Here is a 10,512-nt window from a genome sequence, read left to right on the forward strand (position 1 = left end):
TTCGTCCTCTCTCTGGCTGCATTTTTGCTTTTTGGTGCGCATCAGTGTCAGCCATCGCCCAGGATCTGTCAGTAAAAGAGCGGAACCTTTTCACAAACTTGTCAATTCAAGCAGCGAGCAAAAGGTCACTGAACAATCTGGGGCGCCCGGCACCGGACCGACCCAAATGCTGCCAACTCTGAAAACATCTGCGAACCTCTCAGCCCAATGAGCGAGCAACCAGAGGGGCCGATAGAGCGATCAGACGCCATTCCTCAACAACATGTATTTCTGCCATAAAGAGAGACTTGGTGTTTCGGGGGCTGTGGCCTCCGTGTGTGCTGAGACAGAACATCCTGTTCAGCCCTGGTTACCGCTCTCCTGCAGCTGCGTGCCTGCTTTGATCTCGCTCGTCTCGTCTTTGTGGAGCAGGTTTTACCGTTCTGCTCGCATCGAAGCAGATTGTGTGGTTTAACCAGGTGGAAAATGCTTTCTAGAGGAAAGGGCAGCCATTTTTCTTCCTATCTGGACTCCGGGTTTTTCTGTGGTCAGAGGCAATCTCTTTTCACTGCGGCTCTCTCTCTGCTCGTTTGAAACGCACACCTCTCATTGGGTCAGTTTCATTTGTTAGGGTTTTGTTGTCATGAAGGATGACACTGTTACAGCACTTTCAGGTGCTGTAAGCTGCGAGGGAAAGAGTCCCAACAGTCCAAGCGTTAATCCAATTGTCTTTAGTCCCATGTGAGGAAAAGGGGATTGGCTTCTCTGCGTGCATGTGTGTGTGTGTTGTGTGTCGGAGATGTTTATGGATTACTGAGAGGTCAGCCTCTGCTGTTGAGCCTCTTCTGGACAGGGAACACGTCACTGGCGTGGACACTGTTGTACTTGGCTCTCAATACATAAACCTCATAGCCTGTCAGTGGAATCTGCATTTCAACAAAAAAGACAGAGTGAAATATGATCAGCTGATTTTAAAAAAGCTGCCTCCCCTCATGGAGCAATATCTGACGTTGGTCTGATTGTGCTGAGAAACAGCTGTTAGTGCTTCAGCTCTGACTATCATTAGTGTCTTTTTAAGCTGCAATTAGGTGGCCAGTGAGAAGTAATTCAGATAAAAGAAAAATACAACTATCCCAGGGGCAGCAGCTTCTCTCAAAGTAAGCAATGAGGAGGTTTTTTTTCTCCCTTCCTTTATTCTATCTCCCCCAGTTCTTATCTCATTGTTCTGTCTCCATTGGATGCATTTACTGCTGGCTCTATTCATTGTGTTTGTCTCTTGTCCTGAATTAACTTGGAAACCCAAAGGATCCAGACATGGCTGGATGGATATTTTTATCCTCCTTGGTAGAATCGGGATTCATAATTCGAGACGTTTGGGGGATTTGAGCTATAGACGGGCCAAAAACGAGTCAGAGTGCATCTGACAGTAATATACGATAATGACAAACATCTGCAGATGAAGATTTGATCAAAAGCTCCTGAAAGGCTAATGGACATTTTGGCGAGACCGATGAGACCGAAGACGAGGAATGAACTTTGAATCCCACGCTTTTATGTTGGACAATCGGTCCCTAAAGTGCTCAGAAAAAAGAGAAAAGAAATGAACATCTTGAATTACATGACAATGAGGTAAAATGCATTTACTGATGCTGATCATGTGATATGATCAAAAGCACCGAACAGCATCTGTCAAATGGACTGTTAGGGTGAGACTGGTTCCTCAATCTACACAGAGCTGGAGAGTTGGAAAGATTCAAATTTTGACCTGTCCTTAAACATAAAGGATATTTAATTATTAGATCCAGATACGCAAAAAAAAAAAAAAAAAAGAGGAAAAAGGAATATAGAATATAGAATATATCAACACCTTTCAAAGGAAAATGTCCAAGTGCAGCTACGTTTTAATGGTCAGCATTCAGAGACCTGACAAACATAAACATTTGCTACTAAAGGCCTCAGCTTGACTTGGACCCGAAAATACTTCAAAGCAGCTCTGACTGCACAGCACAGTATGTGTCTCACTCCAAAAGCATGATGGGATCCAAACTTTACACCCATGACCAACTGTTCACCATCTCAACTGTCAAACTGGCTGCGGGGATTTTCTCCCATTCAGCCATAAGAGCATTACTGAGGTCGACCACTAATGTTGGGTCTGTGCTGGCTGGCAGTTGCCATTCAAGGTCATCCCAAAGGTGCTGCGTGGGGTTGAGGTCAGAGCTCTGTGCAGGCCAGTCCGTTTCTACCACACTGAGATCTGAAAAGCATTTCTTTATGGGCTTGTGAACAGGGGGATCTGCCACAAGGCGTAAGAATATATGGACTCACTGTTCCTATCTGTCTGTATCTAATGCACATTAGCACATAGTATGAAAACACTGGGAAACACTATATCTCAATGCTAATATCCATACCAAAGCATTACAGTAGCTTCATTACTAAAATCCTGACAGATGCTATGAAAAAATCTCACATCTTCTGCAAATTTCTTTTGATGCTTTATCTGTACACAAATACCAAGACTTCACGCTTAATATCATGCTTCCTTTGCATGTTTTTGAACATAATGTACGACATGGATATTACAAGCACAAATCAGGAGCTGGAGTCGGAAAAAGAGTCAAATGGGCCTATGCACATCTGTTGAAATATTAAATACGTCAACAGGAAACATCATGGGACCACACTTTTCCAGTGATGTTCTCTTTGCACAAAATTGGCTGAGATGAGCTCAGCGTGTGTGCGTTTGTGTGTTTTCTGTGGTGATGATTGCGCGCGAAGCTGTGTGTAGACGTTTGAGTGCTCTAATAGATGGTTTGCTTTTATAACGTCTGACATACTGAGACTGACAGCTTTCTCTGTGACCATGGAAACGGGAAATTAGCCCGTTCACTACGGTGCAGCGCTGAAGAGGGGTTTGAGCAACAAGGATACGGTAATCTGCAGGCTGACACTTAGACACTCGCATCCTGAAGAGCGTAACCGAGGAGAGGAGAGGTGGCGGATGGATGGGGAGAAACACAAAGACGAGAGGTAACACTTCACGTGTTGACATTTCTGCGTGCATATCCAACTTTTTGCCAGGAACAAGTTGTTTTCATTACCCTCAATGCAACCCTCAGAGCAAATCACAGCTCCATCTCCCAGAGCTCTTCCTCCTCTCCGCTAAGTCTGAGGTCTGATTGGCTCGATCAGAGAGATGTCTCCTCCAGACGTGGTATCTGCAGCTTAGCAGTGTGCGCTTTGGCTCCCTCGATGGCTTGAGAAGCAAGCTGTGTGCAGTAATTGAAGCTGGCTTTCCCCCCGGGGCTCTGCACTAATCGCTAATAAAGTCTACCTCCTCCCCACCACTGCCACCAGCACCTGGCAGAGTGTGCTTGACCCCTGCCTGCCGTCTCTGTGTGGTCCCGTAATGAAGGTCAGGATGACTGTATACACTCAATGGCACACGCACGATTACACTGCACAGAAAACAAGGGGCCTCGCTATAAAACGCATGAAAATACACAGCGCCACGGTGCATACTGTACACTGTGATTACACTTCTGAGTCATGCATTAAACATTTGCTTAGACACTGACATGCTGTTGGTGCATGCATCGCTGCACACAGATGTACAAGCACACATAAGGTCAGCCATACAATTCCCCTCACAGCGCTTCTGTGACGCCCTCCAGGGTTATTTTCTTTTTTTTCCCCCACAGTTTTAATTTCACAGCTGAGGAGAGGAGACAACTCTGTCTACTCGGCACAAAGCACATTGGTAAATGAACAAGATTTGTACTGAATAAAACATCTAGTGAGAATCCCTAATGCCCACAGTGCTGAGCTGAATGTAAGCCTTCGAAGTAAAAAGAGGATCAAGACAGGAATCTATTAAGACTGTTTAAATCGGTTTCATAGCCTTGAAGACATGGCACTGTGACCTCTGCTCCCATGTGCTTTAAAGGGTATGTATGAATGTAGAATGTTTTAAACTCTGGAAACACAAACAGAAAATTAACAATACATGTTACTGCAACAGCTATAGTTGTCTTCTAACCACCCTAATAATCTGTCGACACATCTGTCATGGCGCAGCGCCTCACTAGCGGCCCCTTGAGGCTGACTTGCTCATTTTAGTTAAATGCTAAAGTCAAACATGCTTTTAAATGGATGTTAATCAGGAATAATTATTACTTCAGTATTAGCATGCTAACATTCGCTGATTTAGTGACACAAACAGATATTTCGGCCTGGACCACAGAGCTGTATTTGAGACATAGCAGACTTGAGTCGGACTCAAGTTGCCCAAATGAGGACTTGTGACTTGACTTTTTAGAGCCTCACAGCAATCTCTGCCTGGAGACCCGACTTGACTTGAGACTTGAGGCCATCATCAGAAATTTATAACACAACCAGGATGCTTCCAAAGTCACACTTTCAGTTGCAGTTGCTGGCACCAGAAAAAAATGGAGAAAACTTTAAATTCAGATTAAACACATTAGCCTTTTGTTATAAAAATCACTAGTCTTTCGACAGACATCCCTAGAATGCTGCTAGTGTGGCTAAAAGAAATGTCTCCAGTCCTCCATATGTCCTGTTTTCAGTCATCACCAATCAGATTCAGAGGTGAAACTGTACCACATGGTGCCTGGTGCTGGGTCCCTCCACTTCAAGGAGCACTGCCCTCTAGAAATGAGGTGAGTAATCTACAAAATGTGATCAAATCTTCAAAAACAAGCTTTTATTCACATTTAAAATAGCCTGTATTCTTTGATGATGAAGTGGATTGATGATCCCTCTTCACCAAAGAGAAACACTGGGCAGGGTATCTTTGATCCAATTGTGCAAAATGCACTTCAAACAATGAGGAGGAACCTGTCATAAGGCTTATAGTGTGATGAGGGGAGATGTAGTTCCAGATGACTGTAATTATATGCTCAGCGTTGCTTCTCTCCAATACCAAAATAGATTTATGATTCACCAGCCCACGCAGTGTCCACACATGCACAGGCACGCACTCGCCAACACGCGCACCCTCAACGTGCAGCCACACAAACAAACATGCACACACCTCCCTAGTAATCAACTCTGATGGAACACAATTAATATCCAATTCCACCAGCCTTTGTTTTCAGCTGTGGATTTAAAAAGAAATGAGGAGCTCCCGGGGGAATTGACTCATGAAAACCAATATTTAGTGTGGTGACATTGTCTTCTTGAGGTCGGGGATAAAGGACTAAAGAGCTCAGGTCTGAATCGTCTCTGTAAGGAAACAGCACTGACTGGATGCGGCGGAAAATGCAGAGTGTAAGAAAGTCAGCTCCTTATTAGGATGTGAGAGGTCTTTAGTATGCCGGAGGCCTCAGGTGTTGGGAGACACAGAAGATTCCAATCTTAAGCTTCCCATCTGGCTCTTGATGACACACCAATGGATGGCCACCCGATTCATTCCCCCTGCCAGTCCTCAATCAATAACAGAAGCTGCAGGGGAGGGAGAGGTATCTTGGTTTCTCCCCGTTTCCCCTTTAAATCAGACTTACTATGCAGGGAAGGAAGACAACCCCTTCATCCTTTATCTTGCTGGAAAGACAAGCCCAAGGAAGGCCTTAAGGCAAACTGTGGGCTCTGCACTCTCCTGCCTGGCCGCCTCAGCGATAAACTGTGTCTTTGTAGCCTGCGGTGGAGTTATGTGTGTGTCAGTATATTTGGCCACTGTGGTTAGACAGCAAGACAGACTGGTTTGAGGGTGAAGAACGGTGAGATAGGACTGGTTTAAAAGGCCCTTATGGCTGTTGTAGACTCCTTGATAAACCGGGGAGGTTTGACCTCGAGCGTGCTCTGGCAGTTTGACAGTTGTTGAGGCAGAAGTTCATATTTCTGCAACGAGAGCACTGTCATGTTTCCTGAGGACAACAAATCAGAAATTTGTATCAAAGATGAAAATCTTTGGGCTTAGGTCTGCTGTACTCGTTCCTTTTTAGCCATGCTAGCAGCTTAGCTCTTGAGATGACAATGTCATTCTATTAGTTGGTCAGTCCACCACCTAAGCCTCCACTGAAACACCTAAACCGCTGTTAGGTGTATCGGCATGAAATGTTCTATAGGCATTCATGGTCCCCACAGGATGAATTGTAATAACTTTGGCGATCCCCTGACTTTTATTTTGTTTTTTAGCACCATCATCGGGTCAGAATAAGGTTATAATTTGTCCAATGCTTCGCTATTCCCATCAATCTTAGCCATACTTTGTGTTCATTTGCAAATGTTAGCATGCCAACAAGCTTAACAACAATGATGAACATGGTCAGTATTACATGTGCTAAACATCAGCATTGTCATTGTGAGCTTGTTAGCACGCTGTCGTTAGCATTCAGCCCCAAGCACTGCTGCATTTAAGTACAACCTCACAGAGCTGCTAGCATGGCTGTAGACTGTTAATCTTGTTCAACCATTTGTATCATCATGTCTGTATATGCAGATATTTTAATGATGCATATTATGCAATGTAGCATAATATTGTAACAGAAATGTCGCAACACCCACTTTTGTTCTTCGTAGCTAGCAGGCATCACATTTTGGATGCTATTTTTTGGTGTTTCAGCACCCCAAAGGGAGATCTTATAGGAAGTGCATGAATAGTAAAGTTTAGTCAATAGTTTGCTGCAGAACAAAAAGCACAGACAGTCTATTCCACAATCCATTCAACAAGACAAACTTAACAAGACTTTTGTTTTAAAGCCAAGCCTTCAGCCCTCTTTCAATGTGTCTGTCTGCCTTAACGCCCACTTTTTACTTCATCCTCCCCCTCCTTCCTCTCCCTTTTGCCAGAGATGGATGGCCACAGATCAGGATGGAGGCGGCTGCCTTGGACAGCCTGATGGGGGACGGGAGTGAGCCATCACTCTTGTAATGAGGTGGTGGGACAGAAACTAGGGTGAGTGAGTAGGGAGGAGGAATTGGGGGGGTGAGGGTGTCAGCCCCCGAGAGGTCAGCCCATAGAGGTGTGACAGGACAAGAAAGAGCATAAACACTGTGGTATTGGGAGACAGAAATAAATGCCACAGGGGGCTTGGTAACATATCGAGGTCAGGTTATGTGAGTGTGTGTCTGTGTGTGTGTTTAACACAAGTGGGGGGCAACAGTTGAGGCAGGGACCCTCCCCAGGCGAGCAGTTAAGGGCGAAAGCGGCTGGTGTTATTGTGTGGATATGTCACAGTCTTCAGGACCTGTTGCGAGGGGAAGGGTAATGAGAGCAGTTCCAGCATGGAGACGTTTGTTTAGGGGGCACCAGGAAGTATCTAATTAATGCCATCCCAGAGGCCCTGGTGAGGCCTGACCTTCTGTTCAAAGTCCGGAGCTGCTTCCACTGCCTCACCCTGCCTGGGCTGCCATCAGTGAGGCTTGAATTATTGATAAGACTGAGAGGAGAAGCAGGAGAATACTGGGGGCACGGATCAGGATTTCTCCATTGCAAGTGCATGTGTGTGCATGTGTGCAAGTAAATGAACTCACAGGAAGTTGAACAATCTAAAAAGGGAGGGTCAAATGAGACTGGCCTCGTACTCGCACAAGGGCGGGCATCTACAGGGGGAGGAGCATCCTAAATAACTTGCATTCTAGAGAGAGTGGGGTTAAAGGTGATGCGAGAGAGGATGGATGGAGGTGGAGGAGAGCAACAGGAGCATGACGAGTGAAGCCAGAGGATGAAACATGCATCCTAGATGGAAGCAGGAAATGATAGGAAGAGACAAAGAGAGGAAAAGACGTGTGAAAGAGAATAAAAGATTTATGAAAAATTTGTCCAGACATTAAGGCATGTGGCTGTGTGAAAGGCAGCACAGCGAGCCTCAGCACGACGGCGAGTGGAAAGGGGGACGTTGGAGGGTGTGCTGCGACTCTTAAATCAGGCTGATGCTTTTCCCAAACGCTCCGCTGTTATTTTGCCGCAGCTGGGGCTCGCGCGCAGGAAACAGATGGAGGTAATAAAGCCAGGAGTTGGGTGGACTCTGCGATCCCACTGGGCTGTCTGCTAGCAGGCACACTCCATCCCGGCCCTGACACACATAAAGCCCGCTGAGGATTGAATAGGGCACGAATAGCTGGCGGGCAAGGTGACCAGTGGGGCAGGGATTCAATCTGGGGGAAAGAGGCAGTGTTTAAGACTTGAGGTTTAAGAATGATTCACAAATGGACTGTAATACAAGGCCTGACTCTTAAATATCAAGCATGAAGTCACAGAGGAGAGGGACTGGAAATGTGCCTCAGAGCAGGTTTTAAGCTGCAAACACATAATAATCAATACACAGCGCGTGATGAATCTGGATTTGTTAAGGAATAGTTCGACAAACTGAGCCTACTGTAACAAAACCTGCTTAGCAGCACCCATCATCATGTAGTTATATTGTATTGAACGGCCAAATCAAGTCAAAAGAGACTCTGACACATAACCTCCTGTAAAATGTTGTTTTTACACTTCAGGCATTGTATTAAAAAAAATTAGAAATAAAGGTGCTGGAAGGTGACTTTGTTATTTTTGTAGAGAGCCACACGAGCTGTTTACCTTCATTTCCAGTCTTTATGCTAAGCTAAGCTAGCCTGCTGCTGGCCTGCAGCCATATTTAAGTATGAGAGTGGTATCAATCTTCTCATTTAACTCTCATCAAGAAAAGCAAATGAGTTAATTTCACGAAATTCCTTTAATTAATTAATCAAAAGCACTATTTTACACGTGAAATTCATCATCTGGTCTCAAGTCAGATGCACCAAGAATTTTACAGTAATAAACAACACTGTCATTGCCTCAGTTACCTTGAAATCACACAGATTGCATGAAATCTCTCCAGACTGGAAACCTGAACACTTCTGCATAAATTTGAAAGACTAATTAGGCTTTGGTGATTAGCTCCTGCTCTCGCTTTTATTCCATTCTCTTTTAATCCCAACCCACCCCTACACCTACGCTCTTCCTCAGCTAAGTCATTAACGGCAAACCTCTTGTGGGAACTGAAGCTACCTGCGTCGAACAAAAACAAATACTAGCTTGTTTCATGCACCAGCCGCCGGAGCCCCTGGGATCGGCAAAGTATGAAGTCAGGAGACGGCTGCTCCCACTAATGTATTTTTAATCATCTGTGTACACTTTTTATTCCCCCGTCCAGACAGGGGACAGATGCAGTGAGTCCTCATGTCACCGTCCTATTATCCAGCATTATTAAAGGTATTTTTGGAAATGTTTTAGTCAGGAAATAAGCTGTGCTGTTTTTCTTTTCTGGCTTTGCTACATTCTGTATAAACATTTTATGCAGAAACAGAGAAATGGAGGAAATGTCGCTGCCAAAGTGCTGTTATATGTTTCCACGGCCCAAAAAAAACTGGTGCAGCCTTGGAGTCATCAAGCGTGGCGCCAGGAAAGAAAAAGGGAAGGACAGTTGTCAGCTGTTCATCCACTATCTCCTGAATAAAGAAACGTTAACTTGGCACGAAGGGAGAAACTGCCACCTCAGTGAAATCAGGAGCAATCAGATCCCATTAGTATTACACGCCAGAAATCCTCTGCATACACACAAGCATAGACTCACACACACACATGCTAGCTTTCTGTTAATTCAATAAACAGAGCACTTGTGTTTACATATAGAAGCTTTTACTCCGTCCACAGTAATTCTTTTCTGTCTCAAGGCAACCTCTGGCCTTATTTTGTTTGGCAAGGCAAAGGCAATATCAGTATACATTCACAGGCTTAAATATGTAAACACTCACAGACACGAGGCTCTGACATCCTGTTTTCGTCTCACCTTCTCTCTCCCTGTGGGGCTTACAAGCACTAATGTTCTCTGATCTCTGATTCAAGGACCAACCTGCAGCTCTTAGTGAGAGAGAGAAAGAGACAGAGCGTGAAGAGGTGCACAGCAGAGAAGCACATAAAGGAAACATTGTGATGATAGAGATAACAAGGATGTCGGAGCGGGTTTGAGATTTTGCAGAGGCAGCAGCGGCAGCCAGCGAGCCAGATGTGACAGTCTGTATTTTGTCTTCCCTGACGGAGCGAGAGTGATGGCTGCTTTGATCCGGCACAGGATCTGACATATTCTCAGTTCATATCTGAGCTCTGAACACATCCCCACCGGCACGCAAAAAGCCCCAAAACACGATAAAGTCTTCATGAGCAAAGATAGAACTGCAGAGCGCTTGGAACAAAAGTCCCACAAAGCCACCTGCCATGGGCGGGATGTGATGTGATGTGATTACAAATTGTTCCATTAGCTCTCATCTTCTCTGGGGTGGGAGCGGCGAGATTTCGCGGCTCAAGGCAAAGCTGCACGAGGGGAAATAGTTTCCGTCCTTCTGTATGGGAAATTTTTTGCAGCGTGTTCACATCACACTGTGTTTTGCTAACACCCCACCTGCAGCAAAGTAAATGTTATCATTGCGCTAAATGGGCTGGCACGCATGTTCGTATGGAGGAGAGCTCCCCGGCGGAAATCCACAGTTAAACAGTGAAAAGGCCCTCTGAGTCTCTGTAAACAGAGGATAGGTGCTACAGCTGCC

Source organism: Chelmon rostratus, chromosome 9, assembly GCF_017976325.1.
Source record: "Chelmon rostratus isolate fCheRos1 chromosome 9, fCheRos1.pri, whole genome shotgun sequence".
NCBI classification, from domain to species: Eukaryota; Metazoa; Chordata; class Actinopteri; order Chaetodontiformes; family Chaetodontidae; genus Chelmon; species Chelmon rostratus.